The following is a 27,269-nucleotide window of genomic DNA, read 5'->3' on the forward strand; positions in this document are numbered from 1 at the left end:
CATGTGATCTGAAAGAAGTTTGTAAATAAACCAAGAGCAATTGAAAAATGTTAAAAAGTTATTCCAATCTTAATTTTCTTGTATAATGCCAAGCCTCCAAAACATGTATTTTGCTATGTAATTTATATTAATACAAGGAGATCAGTTAGCTCAGTTGGCTGGATGAGTGTTCTGAGATGCAGAGTGATACCAATAGCGTGGGTTCAATTCCAGCACCAGTTGTGGCTATCATGAAAGATTCTCCTTCTCAAATCCATCCTTTGCTTGAGGTGTGGTTACCCTCAGGTTAAACTCTCCCTCTAATGAGAGAGCAGCTCTATGGTTGAGATGGACTATGAAAACTTTGTTATAACAAAAAGGCAAAAAAAGAGTTGCATTTATAAATCTCTTCATGATCACTGCTGAAGGCACTCCACAACCAAAAAAGTATGTTTTGAAATGCAGTCACTTTTGCAATGTAGGAAAGAGAAAACTCATTTGTGCTCAGCAAATGCACATCTTATAACAATGTGATAGTGACCAGATAATCTAATTGTTATAATGATGATTGAGAAAAATATTTGTCAAGACACTTGGGGATAACTCACCAGAACTACTTCAGAATAGTGCAATGGAAGTTTTACTGCTCACCTCATAATCACCTATATATTAGAGCATAAATTTGAATACTTCTGGAAAGGATGTTTATGCAAAGTAAGAAGTGACTGGGTAGATGTCAAAACTATGAGGAATTTGTGAGAAAATGGAAAGATTTTCAGGCATCAATTACAATGTAAGTAGACACTAGAGAGGCAGATAGCCCTAAGTGTAATTTTGGGTGATATATCATAATATCAATCCATTTTAAAGTACATGATTTTGTACACATTCATGTGAAAACTTTGGAGATGCTCAAGACAAGGCCAAATGATTTGCTGAGGGGCACAACTATAGATTGCGACATGGACAACTAGATCTGCATGTGAACTGGCCAAGGTGAGTTTCATCGTTGATGGTTAGGTATAAACTTTAAAGGTGATAATAACTTGACAATTAATCTTAGCTTCTATAACCTTAAATCTTGCTAAAAGGATAACAGGACCATCTGGTGTTATATTATGAGTGAGGCAAACTTTCATGTTATAGGAATGTTTGATCTGCAGTAAGATAAATTGTTATGATAACATAACACAGGTCAGGAAAAGTTTGAAGACACATACCTTGAGAGTAAAGGGGTGTACAATTAGAACTGGCAGTCTGATTTGAGTTCATGAAGCAAAGAATGTGATAGATTTGACAGGATCTTATTTATGTTAAATTAGCAGGACAGAATGGACCACTCAAAAATGAATTTTAGCAGGACAACTGGAATCAAATTTCGAGAAGGGAAGCTGCCAAAATACTCTGATTACTTCAAGTTCAATTAAAAACACCAAGGACAATTCAAAGATATAAAGGAGATAACTTTAACAAAAGAATTCAAGGAGTGGCTGCTGGTGGGTCAGGAAAATAGCAGTTTAATTCATTTCAAGAATAGTTATGTTTGGCATTCCATTGATTACTATGCGAGCAGGTATCATATTCATTTAGGCAGTTTGTGTGACCCAAATTCTGTCTTAAATTGTGATTGTAGAAGTGTAGAAAAATATAATCTTTGTACTTTTGTAATTTCCACACCGGAACTTCAAGTTCTGCAGACTATTAGCCTACAATTAATGCAAATTAATTAGATCAACTATTTGAACAGCAAAAGCTGCCCATTGCATATTGCATGTACTGTGTAGCTGATGAAGACTAAAAACTTATGTGGGCCTAATTTCAGAGATTAGTTGATCATTGATGTGCATTGATCATTCAATGAAAATCAATGTGCTTAAAATTGCAGGTATGCTGCAGTTATTGGTCTCAGTCCAAATGCTGGCAGACCTGCCGACTGAGACTAGAAGATGTAGATCATATCTTGTCAAGTAGAGCCATTTGATTCTGGGGGGGGAACCACTATGGACGCTGAGAATCTAAAGTAAGAACAGAAGATACTGCAAATATTCAGTCAGTCTGGCAGCATCTGTACAGAGAGAGGAACAGAGTTAATTAGCAGAATTCTCCCAAACTGTTCGATGTGATTCATGTTTGGTGGATTGGGAAAAAACATTAAATTGGCATCAGGAGGCAATCATGACATGATCCTATCTCTTCTGGCTATTGACAGAGTATCTTTTGAAGTTGTCAAGTTATGATGTGCTTTAATCTTGAAATCTGGATTTCCCAGCTATGGGACCCATTCCCTGATATATTGGCAATCCTTCACAGCCAGCCAATTGATAGGACATTAGAAGGTAATTTTAAGTGAAACCATGAAAAAAAACTATGAAGGTATTGAGCAGCAAAATTGAGGAACTCCAGCCATGGCATTCAAAAAACTGTTGTTCCAAATGCTTTCTCTGGTCAGATAATTGTCAATGTCTTGGAAAGCATTTCAGCTGTCTGGTACTTATTTGCCTTCTCCAGCCAAATGTCATTGCAGCATGGGAACAGTTTTTGCCTTTCCACTGAGGGTCAAAAACAGAGTTACAAGACCACAACTGCTCCAGCAGCAGTAGCAAGACCACCAGCTACTTTCTTCTCAGCCAATCCATAGGACAGAGGTGATGGACACTGAGATTGAGTTGGAAGGAGGTAGCATCCTCAACACAGGGTCTGGCGCTGCAAGATGTGTAGTCCTGTAGAGTGTTGGGCTAGTCAGAATGAGTGGCTTGCCATCCAAAAGTATCATGACCTTCTGAAATCCTGGATTCTCTAGGTGTTCTGTTTCCAGGTTGGAAAATTACACTCTTGTTGATGATTTCTATCGCCACTTCAACATGCCTGCTTGGTTGGAGAGGTTGTCCTCTTCCTTCAGTAGCTCCTCAAATTCCACAGCAGGATCTCCAAGTAAGAGTGAGACACTAAGTGGTTCAGCCTTTCCAGGTCTCCCTTCCTTTCTTGCATTTAGTACTGCCTGAGAAATCCACCTACTTGTTAGGTTTGCTGAATCATTATGTGGGTCCTTTAATTAGAAATCATTCTTTTAACAGAATGAGCATGTCAACATGCCATGAAGTTATGGATGAATAGTGAATCCAGTCTACTAAACCGAAAGAAGTACAGGCGTGAGTAAATCACAGTTGTACATGGAAAATATGTGGGGGTCTTAGGCACTGACAAGGGAAGATGTCAAAGAGCAGATGTTTCAACTCCTGTGCTTGCATAGTAAGATGCCAAAGGAAGGAGATTGGATTGGGGTGATTGAGGAGTGGACTAGAGTGCTGCAGAGGGAAAGGTTTCTTTTGATGATTTCTTTTCCTCTCTTTTTCCTTATATCATTACTTTGCCATTTAGTCTCTCCTGCCTTCTGTTCCATCATATAACTTTCCTTTTATTCTTTACTGTCCAACTGGCCTTTTCCTGTCTCACCTTTGAACTGTTGCATCCGTACATATTCCCAGTTCTGATGAAGAGTTACTGATTTGAAATGTTAATTTTTTTCTCTCTCTCTTTAATTTCTTCTTTACACTAACTTTAACTGAACTGTATGGGAGAAAGTACTACCTGCACCTGAATTCAAGCACAGACAAAATTGTTTCCTTAAAGTTAGACAGTTAAATTGAGGCTAAATAGGTGAAGAAATGAACAGAAGATCTCTGTATTGCACCATGAAAGTGTGAGACAAATACTTGCCTTGAACTTGACTCCACTTGCCTCAAGTCAAGTCAGGCCCTGCACCATGATTTGTATTGCTAATTTAAATTCACTGGGACCTAAAAGTTCTTTTTACTGACATTTAAGTAGAAATTCGCCGTGACTCTTATCACAAATGTTTTAAATCAAGCCAAGATAAATTAATAGATAAAGCATCCATTCTGAGCCAGCATGTAGGAATATTCTACATGCATCATGTCCAATATTAAATTCTGTACTGTTGATCCAATTATGCTTTGTTGGACTTGCAGTAGATTTGTCTTGTGAAAATGTCTTTGATTTTTGGAGCTATAATTATACCTATATCCATTTTCATTTGAGTATCCACTTGAATTAGAATTATCTACATAGTTGGGTTTTACCATTGGCTTTTAAATGTTCAACACATTATATTATTAACTAATAACCAATCTTTAATTCATTCATTTTAATTACAAATTTTGAAAAGTAATATCTCTGAATTTTCTTGTTCTATGCATTTAATGATCTTGCAAAATGTTAAAGGATATTGACATCCTATATTTATTTTTTCCTTCTCCCATTTCTCATCAATTCCACCTTCTGGGAAAATGTATAAGATACCAGCTGAGATTTTTTTTCAGTGATATATGTGCGATGGTTAATTCTTGTCCTTCAACTGAAAAGCTTGATCATTCTTTGGCAAAATATAGATAATGTAGTTTAACATTGCATTAACAGAGTATTTATATGGTGCTCTTCTTTTTGCTCATCATTTGAATGTTCACTTATAATGGACGTGCTTCAAGCAGATTTGCAGTTTACAGGTTGACCACACTAACAGTAGAAAATAAAAGAAAAACATTCTGTCTGCATTCATGTAAATCTGCATTTAATTCATAAATAGGCACTGAGTTATCTGTTAGAAAATGCTATGTTACTCAATCACCTTACTGCCAACACTGTCTAGATGAGGAATTAATTATTCTTAACTCTCTAGATCCATCCATTTAATACATTTTCCTATTTCATTGATAGTAAAATCTTATTTATTTTAGTCTTGATAAGTGGTGCTTGTATACTATAGTTCCTTTGTAGATGATAAATGGTGATTAGATACTGTAGTAAGTTTGTAGACAGCAAAAGTGAACCCACTGGGGATACATTTGTTTATTGAGAGCTGACAGTTTTATAGTCTGCATAAACTTGTTCTTGTGCTAGTACTAGGAGCAAAGATGATTGTGTGCATGTGGCAACACAAGAGTGATTAGTGGGTTATTTTATTATCTCTGTAGGACAGTATCTTACTGGCATCTATAAACTTAAATAACTCTGTTTAAGATCAATTATTTTTGTAAATAGTTGTTTTTGGAATTAAATAACTATATAAGAAAAGGTAATTGACAAGACAGTTCTGACTGACTTCTGAACCTTTACCTTTTAGCTAGATTGTTATACTCTCAAGCTATCAGGTGGGGGTGGGGAGAAACTACTAAATTGAACTTTACAGACATTCGTGGAGGTAGAGTAAGCAGCTTTGTGATGCATTTATTTTCTTGCATTTTGGAAGTATTTATTTTCTTTTCATTGTGGTGTCTAACATATGCAGAAGCCCAAAACCATGTTTACAAGTCTCTAAATCAAGCTAGCTGGAAATTTGCGCTTGGTAGGTTTTATTTTTCCAAAACAGAGTTTGCACTCAGCTGAGGTGGAGGTTAACAGAGTCAAAGATTAAGAACTCCCAGGTGTGCAGAGGATCATTACTGAAGTCTAAATAAGCTAAAACTGGCAGAGCCGCACTGCTGGAGCTAAACCAGCTAAACCTGCACGGTTCACACATGGAATCTACTGCTTAACCAGTAGTTCCTGTTCACAAAAGTTGCTGAGATGACTCTCTTCATGCCCAATTTCCTGCCCTTTCCCATGGCTTAATTCCCTACTGATCAATAATCTATCTATCCAGCCTTAAATATATGTAACGACTCTGCCTGGAACTTTCTGGCAAAGAATTTCAAAGACTCTGAAATATCTGAGCGAAGAAGTGCCTCCTAATCATAGTCTGAAATTGGTACCTACCCCCGGGAGTGGAAATACCCTCCTAGTTTTACCCTGGCAAGTTCCTTAAGAATCCGATATATTTCAATGTGATCACCCCTCATTCTTCTAAATTCCAATGAGTGGTGTTTGAACTTTACTCATAAGACAATCCTTCCATTCCAGAGATCATCCTATGGACTTTCACTGAACTGCCTCCAATAAAATAATATATTTTCTTAAATAAAGGGATCAAAGCCGTTCAAAGCACTCCAGATATGGCCTCACTAACAACTTATACTGCTGCAGTATGACTTTCCTACTCTTTTACTCCAAACCACTTGAAATAAGGGCCAGCATTTCATTAGCCTTCCTGATAACCTGCTTTACTTAAGTGAATATTTCCATTGAATACAAACTTCCATCAACTGGAAGTGAAAAGCTTTAGCAAGAGCTGCTTTCTTCTCTGAATTCTAAACAAAGCTGCTACTGAGCTCAGGATGGATGTTATTGTGTCCTTTCACCCAGCAACCAGGGGCTGCCTTCGAAACCTATACTTTTTAACATTTTTCTGAGGAATATTGAAAATTTGCTTTTAAGTTGCAGATCTTAATGACTTTTCTGCATGAGATTGGGTGTAATTAATTGTTACTTAGGCAACAGTGAATAAAAAAAAGGAAGTATCAGTTTTTAACATTAATAGCATTGCTGATCTTGTGATGAAACAGTAGAGTTCCTACATCTGAGCCAGATGGTCCAGAATCAAGTCTCATTGTAGGACTTGTTGCCTGTGGCAAAATCTGTGGAATAATTGAAATAGATGATGTTAGAAATTGTGTTTTGATTGGCTATTTCACATTGTAAAATTAATAGAAAGCTAATCACAGAAAAGTATAAAGAACATCATATTTTACAAAACCTATAATGCAGAGTTTGCAGATTAAGTTATCAAAATTGGTCATGTATCTTGTTTTACATTCACGCTCTTTAATATGGTCATTCACTTTTCTCAATAACTAAATAGTTTTATTTTGCCTAGCTATTGTGGCTTGTGCAAAGCATTAAAGTGCTTACCTTATGTTGTTCTCAGGAGAGTGATCAGCTTTCAGTTAGCTGCTGAGTGTGACGAGTCAATGTTCAGGAAGCCAATTACAGTTCAACATACCATTGGTTGACCTGAAATTTGAAGTATGTCTCCTTTAAATTGATTTATGGGATATCTTATGCTCTGAAGTTTTAATAGTATCACAGATCAACCCTCCCCCACCTCTCTTCGCTCAGAAGTTCATGTTTGTATCATTAGGCTAAATTAAACTCTGATGTTTAGAACCATATTGTAATTCCACACAGAGAATTTCAATCACAGGGAGCAATAATAGATAATAAAAGTTTTCTCAAAGATTTATTCATCATCTCAAAAATTTTAAAATGACTGTAGGTGATTTAATCTCAGCATCATCTGTCAGAGAGTACTTGATATGAAATGTCATAGATACAAAGTAATAGCAGGATTTATATGATTATTTCTCTATGAATAAAGGCAATCATTATAAAATTTAATTCTGGAGCAAAATATGTAGATTTATTTTTATTTTCTTATGTGATTACAGATCTATATAACCCAGTGAAATTATTAAATCTTTATCAGTACAATAAGTTATTTATGGGGGACAGCAATGATGCACAGTCTTTTTTGGTTCATCAGTTTTGGACACCAAATACTCCCAGATTAGCTTAATTGTGCATGGGATTGTAAACTGATTCACCCAGCTTCATAATAATTTTCATTTCTTACACCAACCATCCTTATGGTATCTGCTAATGAGGCTTCCAGCTTATCTTAAATTGCCTTGGATTTATGAGCACTATACACATCCTAAAATCAATCTCAAATTCAGTGAATGATTTGTGAACCAATATGAAACATATAGTTATTTATGCTGGTTATTTAGAAGTGACCCATAAATCTGGTCAACATTTTTATATACACAAGCTGATTTCACTTAAGAGGAAGACAATTGAAACAAGAGCAAAGAAAACCTACAGAGAGAATGATGGGAACAAACAACGTACTGGTCCATATTTTGCAAGGAGTGACATCTTGTGCATTCCAGCCTTTCTTTTCTATAAAAGAAGGGAGCTCTGCATTTGAGAGGAGATTTTGATCAGGACTTCTGATAGTGTGAGTGTGTGAGGCAAGTGTGGGGTCAGTTCAATAGTTATTTGCGAGTTTGACTGTTTATTTAACTGACTAACATTTCCTGAATAGCTTGCTTACCTTTACCTAATCCCATCAGAACCCTCCTAAGTCTCTACCATGGAGTAGCGACTGTCTGAGCAGTGGGAAATATGGGTCAATAAAAAGAAAGTCAGAGTATGGAAATTATTTATGGCAGCATTAATGAACCAATACTAACTATATTTCTATAATATGTGTGTGTGTGTGTGTGTGTGTGTGTGTGTGTGTGTGTGTGTGTGTGTGTGTGTGTGTGTGTGTTCAATTTTAGTGCAGTTGCTCCTACTTTAATTATGTAAATAATTCCACTAAAGTTAAGGGCAGTAAAATATCATACAAGTATATGAACACTTCTTCCACTGGACCAGCTGCAAAGAAAAAGGTATGTAAAGAGATTGAAAACAAAGACAACAGGAAGAGAAATTCGACTTGCCCCAGGATATTATATATTCAAAAACCTTATATCAAAATTTGTTATAACCCTGGTTTGTGCTCAGTTCTAGTGAAGTCAGTGGAACTACTAGGCATGGATTACAACAGATTGTCTAATTCTCATCAGTTTTGAGCTACATGAATTTCCACACCAGTGAATAAATGTGTAGAGGAAGGAGAGGTTTTTTTCCTTGTTTGTTCATTGGATGAGGTCTTGCTAACTAGGTCAGCATTTATTGCTCATCCCTAATTGCCAAGAGGACAGTTAGGAATCAACCATGTTGTTGTGGATCTGGAGTCTCAGGTAGGATATCGTTCCTCCACCAATGAGGTCCATTATCTCTTTTCCTAGATGTTTGTACTTGTTTGTCTTTTCTTCCCATGCTGATTCAAGCGAGTTGATCTGAAGGTCTGTTCTAATGGTTACATCCACAACAACAACCTGGTGTTCTCTTTTAAAAATTAGATCTGGTATCCAAAGTTTCCCGGCTTCATCTTTAATGTCTTTTCCTAAACAACATTAGGGAACCAGATGGGTTTTTATGACAATCAGCAGTTGTTGCATGATTGCCATTGACTAACTTCTTATTCCAGATTTTTATTGAAATGAAATGTCATGATCTGCCATTGTCAGACCTGCCTGGCTACTTTAGTTTCCAGTATCTACAGATTTTTTTCATCTCTAACCATTGTCAGATTCAAGCCCGTCGCCACAGCATATTGATTTGGTATTCTATATTTTTTGTCCAATGATATAACCACTCCCCATTATAACTGATTATTCAAAAAGAGTGAAGGATGTGACAACATGACTCAGAAGCAAAGTAAATGAGTTGATGTATATTTTTTGTATCTGGAACCCAGACAAAATGTTAAGATATTGCATTTTGTACTCTTAAAAATGAAGTGACAACTTGTATGCAAATATAGAAATAACTTATTTAAGATGCATATATGAAGATGAGCTCACACATGGCACTGTTTCATTCATTTCAAATGTTAATGTAACACTTTAATAATGTGTGTATGCAGAGTGTATATGCTTGTATATTTAAAAGTAGGGAAGTCAAAACTGTTTAGGCTAATGTAAAAAATGTTAGATGGCATGGTGGTTCAGTGGTTAGCATTATTGCCTCACATTTCCAGGGACGTGTGTTCAATTCCAGCCTGAGGTGACTGTCTCTGTCTATGTGGGTTTCCTCTGGGTCCTCTGGCTTCCTTCCACAGTCCAACGATATGCAGGTTAGCTGGATTGGCCATGCTAAGTTGCCCATAGTGTCCAGTGATGTGCAGGCTAGGTGGGCTAGCCATGGTAAATTATGGGTAATTGGGATAGGATTGGGGTGGGGTGGTGGTGTCTGTGTGGGATGCTCTTCAGAGAGTCAGTATGGACTTGGTGGGCCAAATGGCCTGCTTCCACACTGTAAGGATTCTATGATCTCCAAAAAGAGAGAATTCAGCAGCATTACCATTGCTGAATTCCACACCATCAACGTTGCTGGAGATTATCCATTTCTATCATGTAGACTGTACCAGCCACATAAATATATAAGAGCAGATCACCGAACTCCAGTCTCCTCCAAGCCTGTCCACCATCTACAAAGCATAATTTAGGAGTGTGATGAAATACTACCCAGTTGTCTGAATGAGTTTGGCTCCAAATACTTGAAATACGACACTATCCAGGACAAAGTAACTGGTTTGATTGACACCCTATCCACCACATTCACTTTGTCCGTTGTTAGCCCACAGTGACAGCAATGAAGACTTCACTAAGACACACTACAGCAACTCATCAATCCTTCTTTGACAATACCACCTAGAAAAACAAGAGCAAATGACATTACACACCATCCTAACTTGGAACAATATCGCTATTCCATCACTGTTGTATAAAAATCACGATGCTAACTTGCAATAAGTGTACCTTCACCAAAGTATAGTGATTCAAGAATTCAGCTAATCACTATCTCCAATTGCTCCATAATTTTTTTTCTTTGATAGTAGATCTACTACTTTAACTATTAGATACTTAGATGATGGCTATGTGTAAAGCAGATAAATTTAAAATTATAATTGCTTCAAGGACAATTAAATCAAAGATTTCAAAATGCTTTTGAACTTTTCTTTTGAACTGTTGCCTTAGATTGTAGTCACTCACAAATTTGAAAAACCAGAAAATCTACAAGGTGGCTTAATGAAGGTCCATTAAAAATCTTGCAGAGGTTCACATGGTTAAAGTTCAGATAGACGTTCTGGAATTTAGCAGGCTGGTATGTTCATGGACAATATGCCTGTCCATCCATTGAAACAATTAAAAAATGTTGTGGTTCTGTTCGCTGAGCTGGGAATTTGTGTTGCAGACGTTTCGTCCCCTGTCTTGGTAACATCCTCAGTGCTAGGGAGCGTCCTGTGAAGCTCTTCTGTGATCTTTCCTCTGGCATTTGTAGTGGTTTGAATCTGCTGCTTCTGGTTGTCAGTTCCAGCTGTCCGCTGCAGTGGTCGGGATATTGGGTCCAGGTCGGTGTGTTTATTGATTGAATCTGTGGATGAGTACAATCCATCAAGAGCATTTCCGAACTGACAGCCAGACTACTGCGACCACTAGGACTCATAACAGCACACAAACCAACAGCCACTTTCAGACAACAACTCACCAGAACGAAGGACCCAATACCCAGCATGAGCAAAACCAATGTAGTGTACAAAATCCCATGCAAGGACTGTACAAAACATTACATAGGACAAACAGGAAGATAGCTAATGATCCACATCCATGAACACCAACTAGCCACGAAACCAGCTATCCTTAATAGCCAATACCCAGCATGAGCAAAACCAATGTAGTGTACAAAATCCCATCAAGGACTGCACAAAACACTACATAGGACAAACAGGAAGACAGCTAACGATCCGCATCCATGAACACCAACTAGCCATGAAACGACACGACCAGCTATCCTTAGAAGCCACATACGCAGATGACAAGCAACATGAATTCAACTGGGGCAACACTACTATTATAGGACAAGCCAAACAGAGAACAGACAAGGAATTCCTAGAGGCATGGCACTCATCCACAGATTCAATCAATAAGCACATCGACCTGGATCCAATATACCGACCACTGCAACGGACAGCTGGAACTGACAACCGGAAGCAGCAGATTCAAACCACTACAAATGTTGGAGGAAAGATCACAGAAGCGCTTCAAAGGAGACTCCCAAGCACTGAGGATGTCACCTAGACAGGGGACGAAATGTCTGCAACACAAATTCGCAGCTCGGCGAACAGAACCACAACAATGAGCACCTGAGCTACAAATCTTCTCACAGACCTTGAACCATTAAAAAATTTCACCAAGTTTCCTGGGACAGGGAAAGAGGGAATCCCACTTAGGAAGAAACACACAGTTAGATCTTCATGACTCCAAATCACAATGTCAGGCTGAATCTGTGATGAGCGTCACATCTGCCTCTTGTCAGTCAGAAAACCGATGCTCACCAAACTGCAAAATCTTCACCAATCAAATCAGAGTCACAAAGAAAGCTTGGGAGATTGTAAACTTCAAAATTTGGAGCCCTACCCATGTTACTTCTCACTTATGTCCATCATGATTGTCAGGCTTGTCTGAAGTATGGCCTGTAAACTGTGGATTCAGGTAGCTTGTTTATATGTGTGTGCGTTTCAACTGAAAAACAACCAGCAGTACAACTTTAGTTTTAAATAAGAACAAAGATTAGTTTATGATACAACCATGACTGAAAATTATTAAGTAAGAAATAATGCAGTCATTACATAAAACACTTGTATGAAGAGAAAATGTAAATATGGATAAAATGTGAAAGAAGAATCAATCCATTATTGTTGCAGACCTGTTGCAAGATTCTCTTTCCAAAGGTAAAAGAAAAGTTGAAAGCTTAAAATCAGAATTCAGCAGATGCAACAGTTGGAAGTTGCTTATGCAGTGGATTTAAGAGATTTGTTGCGTATCCCGAAGTCCGCCTTAGAGGATGCTCACCCGAAGTTTAACCTGAGGTCACCAAACCTCAGGAGACAGGAAAGTTTGAAAAAGAATATCCTTCATGGTAACCTCAGCCAGTGCAAGAAGGAATCCATGCTGCTGTCAGCCAACTGAGTTAACGCACCCCCCCCCCAAATAAATTGTGATATCTATTCAAAGTTTTCAAATTTAGCCCATTACATGATGGAGCATACCCTCATTGTGAAATGGGACTTCATCTCCACAAGTGCATTTGGTACTTCTGCTGATACTGTCATGGATGGATATATTTCCAACTGGTATGTGGAAATTGGGGTCCAGTTTAGAATGGAATTTTATAAATGTTCAATATTTAGTTTTTCCTGTGCAGCATGAGCCATCATTTAACTGTGTTATTGTAGTAACTAGTCTTCTACAAGCATAAACAAAGGATTTAGTGGGTACTACACTAACCTGTTTTGAATGCAGTGTTTTAGAAACTAAGGTTTTGTTCTTGGAAGGAATGGTAACTAACCTTCAAATGGAGATTATCAATGGGACATTGATCACTCTGGCATCATGTTTTGCTGACACTCAGTTGTCAAGAAGGTTTAGATAGGTGATCATTACACATGGATTACAAGCACCCAGAGGTCAGTAGGGTGAGAGAGAGAGAGAGAGAGATAGGCAGACAGACAGAAAGGATCCAGGGGAATGAGCCACCAATTTCATAGGAGTTCCCCTGCATCAGCCTGAGGAAAAGACTGTTACCACCAAAGACTGTGTTACATCAGAGAAAACAGTCGACCACTTCGAAACACTGCCTCTACTTTTCCAATATACAGAACTATTTTGGAATTGGTGAAGCATTCCCATCTGTCATGGTCATATACTTTTTTTGGCTAATTAACTAATGTATCATATTTAAACTGCTTCTTAACAATCTCAACAAACTATCAGAAAATTGCTACAAATTGTTGATTCCTATATTAGATCATTGTGATCATGAACCTTCTAAATTCAGCAGATAAGTCAAATAGATTGTCCCTCTTGTTGATTCCCTCACCAGCTGCCATGATCCAATCTAATAGCTATGTTCTTTGACACTCAGCCAACCAAACCAGTAGTGGTACTGCCGAACCAGCCTGGGTGATGGACACTGAAGTTTCTACCCTAAGTACATTCCATGTACTTGCTGCCCTCAGTACTTCCTCCAAGTGGTGTTCAAAAACTCAAGGTCTTTTTCAACATCTAACCACATTTTAAATGATTTCCTTTGTGATTGAGATTACACATCAGCTGTCGGCTTTTTCTATTTGAAGTGAATCAATGTGAATCAACCACATGACTACTGGCCATTTATTAGACGTTTCATTTCAGCCTTTATAAAATATGCATGTTATAATTACACAGTCATAACAATGTCCATACCTTTTATTTGTGAACAGAAGCTCCCTCTTCTGTCTGTAAGTCTGTCTTAGAAATGAGTGCCTGGTTGTTGTGCTTTGACAACATGAGCTTTGACAAAATTATTGTACAAGTTCAGAATGGCTGCAGATATCTGGGCCCGTATTTTATTCATGATATACTTTTACTTGGGATTGTATTCAGCCCCTTGTTTTAAACCATTTCCTCCTCCTATGTCTTCCTGAATCTACTACATTGCCAGTATATGATTCCGCAGAGACCAAATTGGCAATGTCTCGGATATGAGACTGGGCATGCAGTGACAACCTAGCTACCAATATACTGGACTTTTAAGACAAGCTGAGCTGAGTCTGATTCTTAGCTCATGTCAATTGTACACACACTTTGGTTGTACATAGAGCACTAGCAGTTGGAATTTTTCTCTGTTAGTATGTAGGGTACAATTTATTTAGATTATTTATTGGACATACAGTTCTTTTTGCATGTGGCTGAAGCAAAAAAAGAGAACTAACCTTGATGTTGTTGGATAACCGTAGACATTTACACCAATAAACAATAAAATGTCAATTTATCCAAGTTTACCATTGAACAAGTAAAAATCATTCATTCTAATTTTGACAATTAATTAATCAAACACTGAGCAGATTCAAATTTATTGTGCCTGTTTTAGATTAAAATGGTACAGTGGCTTGTTACACAAAACTGAACAATTTGTTACTCGTTGTCACTAGCCTCTTATGAAGAGTCTGCATCATATTTTCCAAAGCATGTATACTGCTTGGTCTCAGCTGACTTGTAAAGTGGAATGAGATATAGGGTTGCTAAACCACTATCAAGTTATCGTGACATACCAAGGAGCCTTGACAGGTTTTTGTTGTGTATTAAAAGCAGTTGCAGCAAGTTATCCCTTAGATAACAGCCAGTTTTCCCAGGTAATGCTTCCTTTCATAGGTAGTGTGACAGACTGTTGTGTGCAAGTTTCAAGTCACTCTATTTGCACAGCAATCCTTCAGTGACAGTCTCCTATCAATGGTAAGGAAGCCTCATTAATAATGGGCATCAGCCATTCAGCTTGTAATATTTGTTAAATCTCAAATTACAGTTTTGTCAACTTAACGTGCGAGATGAAGGCGACTATACTTGTACTTTAAAAGACAACTGCTTATTTAGAAATCGGGAACATACTTCTTGCCTGTTCAGAAAAAGAGTTAATGAGCAATAGAAAATATACTGCTCTTGTAAAATAAAATGTTTGTGTTTATTGTGAAGAATTTTCATACTAAAATAAATCTAATAGATTTTAAGTTTATTGTAGCAATAAAACTTTAAACTATTCACTGAACAAATTAAGAAAAAAAACAAAGATTCAAGTTAGACAAGGACATTCGTGAATCAGATGGGTTTTTCTGATAATCAACAATGGTTTCATGGTCGTCCTTAGACCCTTAATTCCAGATTATTTATTGAATTCAAATTCCATCATCTGCCATGGGGGAAGTTGAACCTGGGTCCCCAGAGCTGAGTTTCTGGATTAATATTCTCCCTGTACCACTAGGGCCTTTGGCTCCCCTTTCAAATAAAATTTAAAAAAACACATACATGACATGCTGTTAGGAAGTCATTTAATTTTTTGGAAATAGCCTATTTGTGATTTTGGACTATTTTCACAAATATTGTGTTGGATTTTCCAAAGAATGGCAATCTTCATGAGATTGCCACTCTGCTCCTTTTTTACAAAATAAAAGAGATCTGCATTTGTGACAGACGATTCTGATCAGGGCACCTTCAGAAATGCAGAGCCAAACTTGCATTGTGACAGGTCCCTCCTAAATTCACTCTATTTTCTTCAGCCACTTTGTGGATCTTTGAAATCTGTGCATGGAAGAGCAGTTGGGAAACTGAATATGAATATAAGGGCTTACACTTATCAGCAGGAAGTCAGAAGAAGGCCAATTGTGTTCCCTTTTTCACAGAAATCATAGAGTCATAGAGGTGGACAGCATGGAAACAGACCCTTCGGTCCAACCTGACTATGCCTACCAGATATCCCAACCTAATCTAGTCCCACTTGTCAGCATCCCTCTAAACCTTTTCTATTCATATACCCATCCAGATGCCTTTTAAATCTTGCAATCATACTAGCCTCCACCACTTCTTCTGGTAGCTCATTCCATAGCCGTACCACTCTCTATGTGAAAAAGTTGTCATTTAGGTCTCTGATATCCCCTCTCACCATAAACCTATGCCCTCTAGTTCTAGACTCCCTGATCCCAGGGAAAAAACATTGTCTACTTATCCTATCCATGCCCTCATAAATTTGTAAACCTCTATAAGGTCACCTCTTAGCCTCCGATGCTCCAGGGAAAACAGCCCCAGTTCAGCCTCTCCCTATAGCACAATTCCACTAACCTTGGCAACATCCTTGTAAATCTTTCCTGAACCATTTCACATTTCACAACATCTTTCTGATAGGAAGGAGACCAGAATTGCACACAATATTCCAACAGTGGCCTAACCAGTTTCCTGTACAGCCGCAACATGACCTTTCAACTCCTGTACTCAACACTCCGACCAATAAAGGAAAGCATACCAAACGCCTTCTTCACTATCCTATCTACCTGCGACTCCACTTTCAAGGAGCTATGAACCTGCACTCCAAGGTCTCTTTGTTCAGCAACACTCACTAAGACCTCACCATTAAGTGTATAAGTCCTGCTAAGATTTGCTTTCTCCAAAATGCAGTACCTCATATTTATCTGAATTAAACTCCATCTGCCACTTCTCAGCCCATTGGTCCATCTGGTCCAGATCCTGTTGTAATCTGAGATAATTTTCTTCGCTGTCCACTACACCTCCAATTTTGGTGTCATCTGCAAACTTATTAACTGTACCTCTTATGCTCGCATCCATATAATTTCTGTAAATGACAAAAAGTAGAGGACCCAGCACCGATTCTTGTGGCACTCCACTGGTCACAGGCCTTCAGTTTGAAAAACAGCCTTTCACCACCATCATCTATCTTCTACCTTTGAACCAGTTCTGTATCCAAATGGCTAGTTTGCCCTGTATTCTGTGAGATCTAACCTTGCTAACCAGTCTGCTATGGGGAACCTTGTCAAACGCCTTACTGAAGTCTGTATCGATCACATCTACCGCTCTGCCCTCATCAATCCTATTTGTTACTCAAGTTTGTGAGACATGATTTCCCATGCACAAAGCCTTGTTGACTATCCCTAATCAGTCTTTGCCTTTCCAAATACATGTACATCGTCATTTGTCTTATTCTGAAATTTGAAGGCCCAGCATCAAAGATAGTCATTTTGAATGATCTTGTGAAAGAGTAAGTACGCAATGTTAGTGTGAGGGTAGAGTGCCAAGTGGTTAAGGGGACTGGGTGCCAGGTGAGTATGGTGCCAAAAGAGCAGGTAAATGGTGCCAGGGCACAAAGTGGCAAAAGGTCCAGGTCAGTGATGGATTGTTTGGTTGTGGTCAAACATGGGTGGGTAATATCAGGTCTAGTGGGGTGGTGGGGGGTGGGCGGGAGTTGCAGGGACAGTGCTGTTAGGTCCCAGGGGTGAGTGGTTCACGGTCTGGAGCTAGGCTGGAATGCGTTGGGCTGGGAGGGGTGTGGCAGGCTGAGAGGGGTGTGTGTGGTCTGGTGGTGGAGGGATGAAAGTTGGATCCTGGGAGAAGAGCTGGGTATTGGGTCAGTTTCCTGTCTGGTTCCTTTTGAGTCTGCTACGATGGGGATTTGTAGGGTATTCATGTACAACATCCATCCATGTTTCAGAAACAATTATTTAGACTTTAGAAGTCAATAGCAATGAAAGTTGGGCATTTGCAAAAGAGTTACCAAATCACTGTCATGTATTTTACATTATCAGCTAATGACAAGACTAATTGACTTGGTTCTAACAAAAAAAGTTTCTATTTTCATACTGGCTTGTACATGAAATTACCCAAACCTTTCTCAGCAAAAAAAATCATTAGTCTCTAAATCCTATTTTGCATCAACTCCAGCAGCTAAATCAAACAATGCAATTGTATCTGTGCTGACTACAATGATACCAGGCACAACCAAAAATGGCCCTCCTAAAATTATGCTAAATGCTTAATCTTTCTAGCATTTCAGCTGAATAAGTTGTGTAGCCCCTGTGCTTTCAATGTTATGAATTCTCTTTTGACTACAACATAGCATGGTAAGTATGTGTCTTCTTCTGATGTGAATCATGCCAAACACTATCTTGAGTAGTCCTTACATCATGATGTGGTTACTCTGTATATAGCCAGAACACTGAACCATTCAAGCTCATTTGACAGTAAATTGCAAATCTGTAACTGCTAGAATCTAGAGAAACAAGCGCAGTAGAGAGCTGGGGACACCACCAGCTGCAAGTTTCCTTCCAAGCCACACATTGTCCTAACTGGGAATTATATCGCTATTCCTTTACTATCACTGGGTGAAAACTCTGGAACTGACTTCTCAACAGCACTTATTGCAGTAAGTGGACTGCAGCCATTCAAGAAGGCTTCCATTCATCTTGACCTTTTCCAAGGCAACTAGGGATGGGTAATAAATGTGGTCGAGCCAACAATGCCTACAGCATTACAACTTATGATAATTTTTAAAAAGCTTGGACAGTTGCCTAGGAAAGGTGAGATTATTAAAACCAGCTCTAAATCTTTGATAGCTATACTCTGATTCCACCAATCACTTGCACCAACCCCTCATATACTAAATATTCCCCTCAATTCCACTTCATACTCAGCAACTCAAATACCCCCTCCAAGGCTGACAGCCCCCACCATCTGGACATTTATCACTCCATTCATCGCCACCATTGACCTGAACCTTGATCTCCAGCCCAACCTGATTATCCACTTGACACCTGAACCCCATCCAACCTCACCCCCAATTTGGCATTACACCATCTGAAGACCTAACTCCCTGTGTCCCCAACCCAACCTCCTCTCTCACTCACTTTCCTGGCACCCCATCACGTCACCCAATTATCCTCTCAGCTTCCCTGAAATCTACCCATCATCAACTTGCCAAGCTACCCCCTTACCAGCTGTCACTTGACACCTTCACCAATGTGGCATTCTACCCCATTCTCCACCTGGCATATTATCTGCTTATCAACTTCCTACTCTACCCTTCTCACTCCATGTACCCTTACCCTGTCACCCACATGCTGAACTAATATTTCACCTATCTGGCACCTAATCCTATTTCGCCAACAGCCAACTGGCACTTATCCCCTTACCCAATGGACACCTACCCCTCCCTCAAGCCATCTCCACCCTACTGTCTTGCTCACTTGCCAACATATACTCTTGCCCACCTGATACTCTACCATCTCTCCTGCTTACCTGCCAATCTGGTCCTATCACCTGCCACCCTGTCCCCTCAGCCATGGACTTGCCAACCTGGCCTTCACCCACTTATTGCCATGCTCCCCTACCCTCTTGCCACCCATTTTCATTACCCTGACACCCAATCTCCCTCACCCAGGTGTCCCACTGACCCCTTAACCACTTGCCTCACACATTATCTTCCTGCCAGTGCTTTTCAAAGTATCTTTGGAATTTGTAAACTTTGTCAACTTTCCATAATTTGGTAACTAGTACTATAAAAGGAGGTGAGCTTTCTGGGAAAATTCACTCCGACGCAGCCTGCATGGTTTGTTGCACTGCATTTTAATTAGAACCTGCATCAGAAGTCGCGTCCACAAATTCAAAGGAAGATGCTTATATAATTTCTTGTCTGACTGGGTCAGATATAAGCTTTCTGGCTCAGGTCGAACGTTTTGATGCTGGTGCAGTCATTTATATCCTTCTTGGCCTGTAGAATGAAAGCGAAAAGGACAAACTTTGTTTGAAGAAGGACGACGAGGAGAAGGAAGAGGAGTAGGGCCTCCATTTGCATTGTGACCTGATGCATATCAGAGCAATCTTGTTATAATGAGTCAACAACCTTCTTTTCATGCTTTCAAAGCATGTGGGCATGATTAGCTCAGCTAAAATTTATTATCAGTTTCCCCTTCAAAGGTGAGAGTAATTTGTCTTCTTGAACTGCTAAAACTCATGTGTATACGCCCACATTGTCATTACAGAGTTCCAGTATTTGGACTCAGTGAAAGAAAAATGATAATTCCAGGCCAGGATAGTGTGTGGCATGGATGGAAACTTGCAGACCCTGTCCCCTCAGGGGGCTAATCTCTGCCCTTGTTCTTCTAGCTAGTAGAGACCTTGGGTTTGAAAGATGCTGTCAGAGGAGCCTTGGTAAGTTGGTGCACGACATCTTTGAAGGGCACAAACTGTTGCTCATGTGCATTGGTGGTGGAGGTTGCTGAATGGTTAAAGTGGTGGCTAGGGTGTCAGTCAAGTGGGCTGCTTTATCCTGGTAATGTTGAGCAAGTTAAGTGCTGAAGCTGCATTCATCCAGCCAAATGGACAGCCTTCTATCCCACTCCTGACTTGTACCTTCCAGATGGTGGTCAGGCTTCAGGAAGTCATGATGTATTACTTGCTACATAATTCCCAGCCTCTGATTGCTCTTGTATTCATATAACTGATTTAGGTCAGTTTCTTGTCAATCAATGCCCAGGATGTTGACACTGGGGGTTCATGATGGTAATCCCATTGAATGTCAAGGGATGATGGTTAGACTCTCTTTTGTTGGAGATGGTCATTGCCTGGCACTTGATTGGTGTGAATGTTACTTGCCACTTTTCAACCCAGGCCTGATGTTGTCCAGGTCTTACTGCGTATGGACACATATTACTTCAGTGTCTGAGAGTCACAAATGCTGCTGAACATTAACTCTAATCAATTCTCTGATGATTGCACAGAGTCATACAGCACAGAAACAGACAGTTTGGTCCAACCAGTTCATGCTAAAAATGATCCCAAACTAAACTAGTCCCACCTGCCTGCATCTAACCCATGTCCCTCCATATCAGTGTCTTTTACACATTGTAACTGTGCTTGCATCCATCCCTTCCTCAGGAAGTTCATTCCACACACGAACCACCCTCTGTGTAAATAAGTTGCCCTTCATGTCTTTTTTAAATCTCTCTCCTCTCATCTTAAAAATATGCCCCCCAGCCTTGAAAACCCCATTCTAGAGAAAAGATACTTACTACTAACACTATCTACATCCCTCATGATTTTTATAAACCTCTACAAGATCACTTCTAAATCCCCTATGCTCCAATGAGAAAGACCCCAGCCTATCTAGCTCTTCTTTATAACTCAAACCTTCCAAACCTAGCAACATCTTCTGAATCCTCTCTGGCTTAATAATATCATACCAAGAACAGGCCAATCAGAGCTGGCCCAGAAGAAGTCTCACCAATATCCTGTATAACCTTAACATGACTTCCCACCTACACTCAAAGGACTGAGCAAGGAAGGCAAGATGGAAGCATTGTGATTGATAAAGCATCTGAAGATAGTTGGTATAGGTCAATATCCTGAGGAATTCCTGTAGTGATGTCCTGGGACTGAGATGCTTAGCTTCCAGCAGCCATAGTCTCTTTATGCTAAATATGACTCTGACCAGTAGAGACTTTCTCCAATTTCGATTGATCCCAGCTTTGCTCGGACTCCTTGATGTCACAGTCGATGTCAAGGCTCGTCACTCTTGCTTCGCCTCTTGAGTTCAATGGGGAGAAAGTGAGGACTGTAGATGCTGGAGAATCAAGAGTCAAAAAGTGTAGCATTGGAAGCGCAACTGGTCAGACACCATCCGGAGAGCAGAAGAGTCGATGCTTCAGGCATAAGTCCTTCATCAGGAATATGCCCAAAATGTTGATTCTCCTGCTCTTCAGATGCTGGCCTGCTGTGGTTTTCTAGTGCCATACTTTTCAACTCTTCAGTTCAACCCAGAAATTTTGGAATATGTCTTCTTCCCTTCAAGTGTTTATATTTATGTGACACTACGTTGTACAAAGTTTATACCTTGAAATCAGTTTAAGTTAGCATTACAAGGCCAACTGGCTCAATTTGCCATAAACCACCTTTCCCTTTATTTCCCATCTTGTATTCTATATAAATGAATTGTATTCTATTTTTTATTATTGAATATCTGTTCAGATGTCTTGGAAACAGTTGAGTACTGCAGAATTGTCAAGAACAGCAGCACCATTTGTTTAAATCACTAATGGATTCATGGATCACAGCCATTCTGTGTCAGACTTTTTTTCTTCGCAACTGTTACTCATTCCTTAGCAGTCAACATTCTTGCACTGAAAAAGATCTTTAGGTGAAACGGCATTGTGAAAAATGACCTTTGCACTCTTGAGTACTAGAAATACCAGTTCTGGCTAAGCAATCGTTTAGCAGAACCTTTTCTACAACATTAAACCTAATGCACTGAGGATAAAGAAAACCTACAAAGCCTATGTATTCAATTTATGAAATCTTAGATCATTTTCACAGTGAATGGTTAACACATTTCCCACTCTCATTAAAAGGTTATGTGATAAAAGTTACAAAATCAATGGAATACAAAGAAATGCCACTTTAAAGTGTGTACCATTCTTTAACCAAATACCAGCTTGGGTTTTTGAGAAACTGTTGATAGAACTGCTTCAGTTATAAAACTCTAATATTTGTATGTTTCTTTAGACATAGAAGTGATGTTCCCTCATGCAGAGCAAGTTAAATGAGAGGTCATAGTTGTAGGATAAGGGTTAGCAGATTTAAAACAAGGATGAGGCAAAATTATTTCTTGCAAAGGGTTGAGAATCTCTGCAAATTACTAACCCAGAGTACAGTAGTTGCTGGGAATTTGAATTTTTTTTTAAGAAGGAGCTAGACTTTTAATTAATAATGGGTTGAAAGTTTATAGAAACCAAGCAGGAAAGTGCAGTTAAGGCCCAATCATCTACTCCTGGTCCCAATTTGTATGTTCTTATCTTTGTCTCAATATTATTTTATTGAAGAATTAAGTTATATTTTCTCATATTATTTGATAACCTCAGATTTTTATCCAGATTTACTGTGTTCAAATGTTTGTTAATAATGTTCCTTCTTTCTCATGTCATAAACATAAAACAAAACAGCCATGCTACTTTTCAACACCTTCAAACAATCAAGTTTTATAAATTGTAGATATGAGTGTTGAACCGAATTTTAACAAAATAGTTAAATCACATTTTATTAAATATTGACTAACTCCGACATAAATTCTTTGAATGGTTACATTCAGAGTATACCGACAAAAGGATTGGGGTTTCACCATTTTAGATTGTCAGGCAATACAGTATTTATAGGTTTTGATTTGACTTCTCCTTGACAAGAAAGAGTTTGCATCCACACACTCAATTTGTGTGTTCATAGTGTTACCTAGCATTTAAATCTTTAACTAGCTGCCCTGTATTAAATTGAATGAAATAATTTGAAGCACTGTTTAAACCCAAATTTACACAGTACAGCGAAATTAACTTCAGAGCGTTGATAATCCCAAGTATTGTTGCACCTCCTCCTGCAGGTTTCACATCACTCTTGTTAGGAACTGGAGTAGAATAGGACCCAGGTGTTAAGCTGTCACTATTTCAGAATTGTAAAGGTCACAGCGCAAATGCAATAGTTCATGTTAAGGACTCAGCCCCAATAATTGTTGAATCAATCAGCTTAATGATATCACTGCTGTTGGTGGCCATTGCTGGGCTAAACCTGCAGAATGAGAGTACTTCAATGGCCAATGCCCTCAAAGAGAGTTGGGGAGACAGATATTCAGAGGAGGGAGAGTGGGAGAGGACCTTGGTTGTCAGACAGCACCATTGCCACAGGTGTAGTCATTGTTGCTGAGGCCACTCCTTGCATTCAAATCAAAAGCACTCCCCTTGTTAAATCCACTGGGAGACCTGTAGGTTTCAATAGCCAATCTCCAAGGGAGGTAGGCCTTCTTGCTGCTATCAAAATGTTTGTGGAGTTGGTAAGTGGCTTTTAATTGACTAAATATTCATTTGGTCTTGAGGCAAGCAATCTGCCATTTTTCTCACTGATGGCAAAGAAAGTGTTAGTATCAAAACTAGGCACACTACCCATGCTACTTTATCAACATTTTATCAAATCCCAGGCGATCTTAGAGGCTGAGTAAAATCAGCCCTTAGTTACTTAGTGTTTTCTTACTATTTGCAGTATTCAACGAGTGCCTGTTCATTACTCAAACAATATGTAACTTTAATCTTGGTTTGATCTGACCCTGATTTGATATAATAAGCTTTTCACCAAGATCAATGCATAGAATGATATGTTTCTGTAAATTTGTTGATGCTGTCATGAATGGTCTCAGGCTACAGTCTGAAATTGATAAGTAGGTAAATTGCATAGAGCAATGGCAGTTGGAGTTTAATCCTAATAAGTGCAAAGTGAGGGTTAATAAGGGAAGGGAAAACAATGAACTCCTTGAGGAGTACTGAGAAACAAAGAAACCTTTGTGCACAAGTCCATAGATCTCTGAAGGTGTCAACACAGGTAGGCAGGAGAGTGAAGAAGGCATACACATCAACTACCCCTCCCACTCCACCAAGGATATGCAGATCCTGGGCCTCCTCCATTGCTAAACCCGAAACACCTGACACCTAGAGGAAGAAAGCCTCATCTTCTGCCTTGGGACCCTCCAACCACACAGAATCAATAGATTCACCAGTTTCCTCACTTCCCCTCCCCCCACATTATCCCAGATCCACCTTTCCAACTCGGCACCTCCCTCATGACCTGTCCTTCCTGTCCATCTTCCTCCGCACGTTTCCGCTCAACCTTCCTCTCTGATCTGCCACCATTATCCATCGCCTCCCCACCCCCCATCTTCATCAACTACAAGGATCTGTTTTAGGACCATTGCTGTTTACATTTTTTATAAACAACTTGGACACAGGCATAGGTGGATAGGTTTAGTAAGTTTGCAGATGATACAAAAGTCAGCGGAGTGGGGGACAGTGTGGAAGAATGTTGCTGGTTGTAGAGAGACTTGGATAAGCTGCAGAATTGGGCTGAAAGGTAGCAAATGGAGTTCAATGCAAATAAATGTGAGGTGATTCACTTTAGCAAGGATAACAGGAAGGCAGAATACGGGTCAATGGAAAGATTCTTGGTAGTGTGGATGTGCAAAGGGATCTTGGTGTCCAAGTACTTAAAGATCCCTAGAAGTTGCCACCCAGGTAGATAGTGCTATTAAGAAGGCATATGGTGTGTTAGGTTTTATTAGTAGAGGAATTGAGTTGCAGAGCCATGATGTCATCCTGCAACTATGCAAGATGCTAATAGAGACATAGAGTCATAGAGATGTACAGCATGGAAAAAGGCCCTTCGGTCCAACCCATCCATGCCAACCAGGTATCCCAACCCAATTCGGTCCCACCTGCCAGCACCGGGCCCATATACCTCCAAACCCTTCCTATTCATATACCCATCCAAATGCCTCTTAAATGTTGCAATTGTACCAGCCTCCACCACATCCTCTGGCAGCTCATTCCATCCTCTGCATGAAAAAGTTGACCCTTAGGTCTCTTCTATATCTTTCCCCTCTCAACCTAAACCTATGCCCTCCAGCTCTGGACTCCCTGACCCCAGGGAAAAGACTTTGTCTATTTATCCTATCCATGCCCCTCATAATTTTGTAAACCTCTCTAAGGTCACCCCTCCAGGGAAAACAGCCCCAGCCTGTTCAGCCTCTCCCTGTAGCTCAGATCCTCCAATCCTGGCAACATACTCGTAAATTTTTTCTGAACCTTTTCAAGTTTCACAACATCTTTCCCATAGGAAGGAGACCAGGATTGCATGCAATATTCTAATAGTGGCCCAACCAATGTCCTGTACAGCCACAACATGACCTCCCAACTCCTGTACTCAATGCTCTGACCAATAAAGGGAAACATACCAAACGCCTTCCTCACTACCCTATCTACCTGCAACTCCATTTTAAGGAGCTATGAACCTGCACTCCAAGGTCTCTTTGTTCAGCAACACTCCCTAGGACCTTACCATTAAGTGTGTAAGTCCTGCTAAAATTTGCTTTCCCAAAATGCAGCACCTTGCATTGATCTGAATTAAACTCCATCTGCCACTTCTCAGCCGATTGGCCCATCTGGTCCAGATCCTGTTGTAATCTGAGATAACCCTCTTCGCTCCAATTTTGGTGTCATCTGCAAACTTACTAACTGTATCTCTTATGCTCACATCCAAATCATTTATGTAAATGACAAAAAGTAGAGGGACCAGCACCGATCCTTGTGGCACTCCATTGGTCATAGGCCTCCAGTCTGAAAAACAACCCTCCACCACCACCCTCTGTCTTCTACCTTTGAGCCAGTTCTGTATCCAAATGGCTAGTTCTCCCTGTATTCCATGTGATCTAAGCTTGCTAACCAGTCTGCCATGGGGAACCTTGTCAAACGCCTTATTGAAGTCCACATAGATCACATCTACTGCTCTGCCCTCATCAATCTTCTTTGTTACTTCTTCAAAAAACTCAATCAAGTTTGTGAGACATGATTTCCCACGCACAAAGCCATGTTGACCATCCCGAATCAGTCCTTGTCTTTCCAAATACATGTACATCCTGTCCCTCAGGATTCCCTCCAAAAACTTGCCCATCGCCAAGGTCAGTCTCACTGGTCTATAGTTCCCTGGCTTGTCTTTACCGCCCTTCTTAAACAGTGGCACCATGTTTGCTAACCTCCAATCTTCCGGCACCTCACGCGTGACTATCGATGATACAAATATCTCAGTAAGAGGCCCAGCAATCACTTCTCTAGCTTCCCACAGAGTTCTCGGGTACACCTGATCAGGTCCTGGGGATTTATCAACTTTTAAACGTTTCAAGACATCCAGCACTTCCTCCTCTGTAATCTGGACATTTTGCAAGATGTTGCCATCTATTTCCCTCCAGTCCAAATCTTCCACATCCTTTTCCACAGTAAATACTGATGCAAAATATTCATTTAGTATTTTCCCCAAATTTCTGTGGCTCCACACAAAGACCGCCTTGCTGATCTTTGAGGGGCCCTATTCTCTCCCTAGTTACCCTTTTGTCCTTAATAAATCTTCCCAAGCAGTTCTCGCAAATTTCCCTGCGAGTATATTAGATCCCTTCCAATTTAGGTGCAATCTGTCCTTCTTGTACAGGTCCCTTCTACCCCATAAGAGATTCCAATGATCCAAAAATGTGAATCCTTCTCCCATCCACCATCTCCTCAGCCATGCATTCATCTGCTCCATCCTCCTATTCCTGCCCTCACTAGCTCATAGCACTGGGAGTAATCCAGATATTACTACCCTTGAGGACCTCCTTTTTAAAACTCTACCTAACTCTCTGTAATCTCCTTTCAGAGTCTCAACCATTTCCTTTCCAATGTCATTGGTTCCAATGTGGACAATGACCTCCTCCTGCTCTCTCTCCCCCGTGAGAACATTCTGCACCCTCTCTGAGACATCCTTGATCCTGGCACCAGGGAAACAACACATCAT

The 27,269-nt window shown here is 39.7% G+C and overlaps 1 protein-coding gene across 3 annotated transcripts in view; it reads left to right on the top strand.

Moving 5' to 3' along the window:
• slc25a21 (solute carrier family 25 member 21) overlaps window positions 1-27,269 on the top strand; it is a 525,641-nt gene that overhangs the window by 440,379 nt on the left and 57,993 nt on the right. The window lies entirely within an intron of this gene.

This window comes from Hemiscyllium ocellatum, chromosome 8 (assembly GCF_020745735.1).
Source record: "Hemiscyllium ocellatum isolate sHemOce1 chromosome 8, sHemOce1.pat.X.cur, whole genome shotgun sequence".
Lineage (NCBI taxonomy): Eukaryota > Metazoa > Chordata > Chondrichthyes > Orectolobiformes > Hemiscylliidae > Hemiscyllium > Hemiscyllium ocellatum.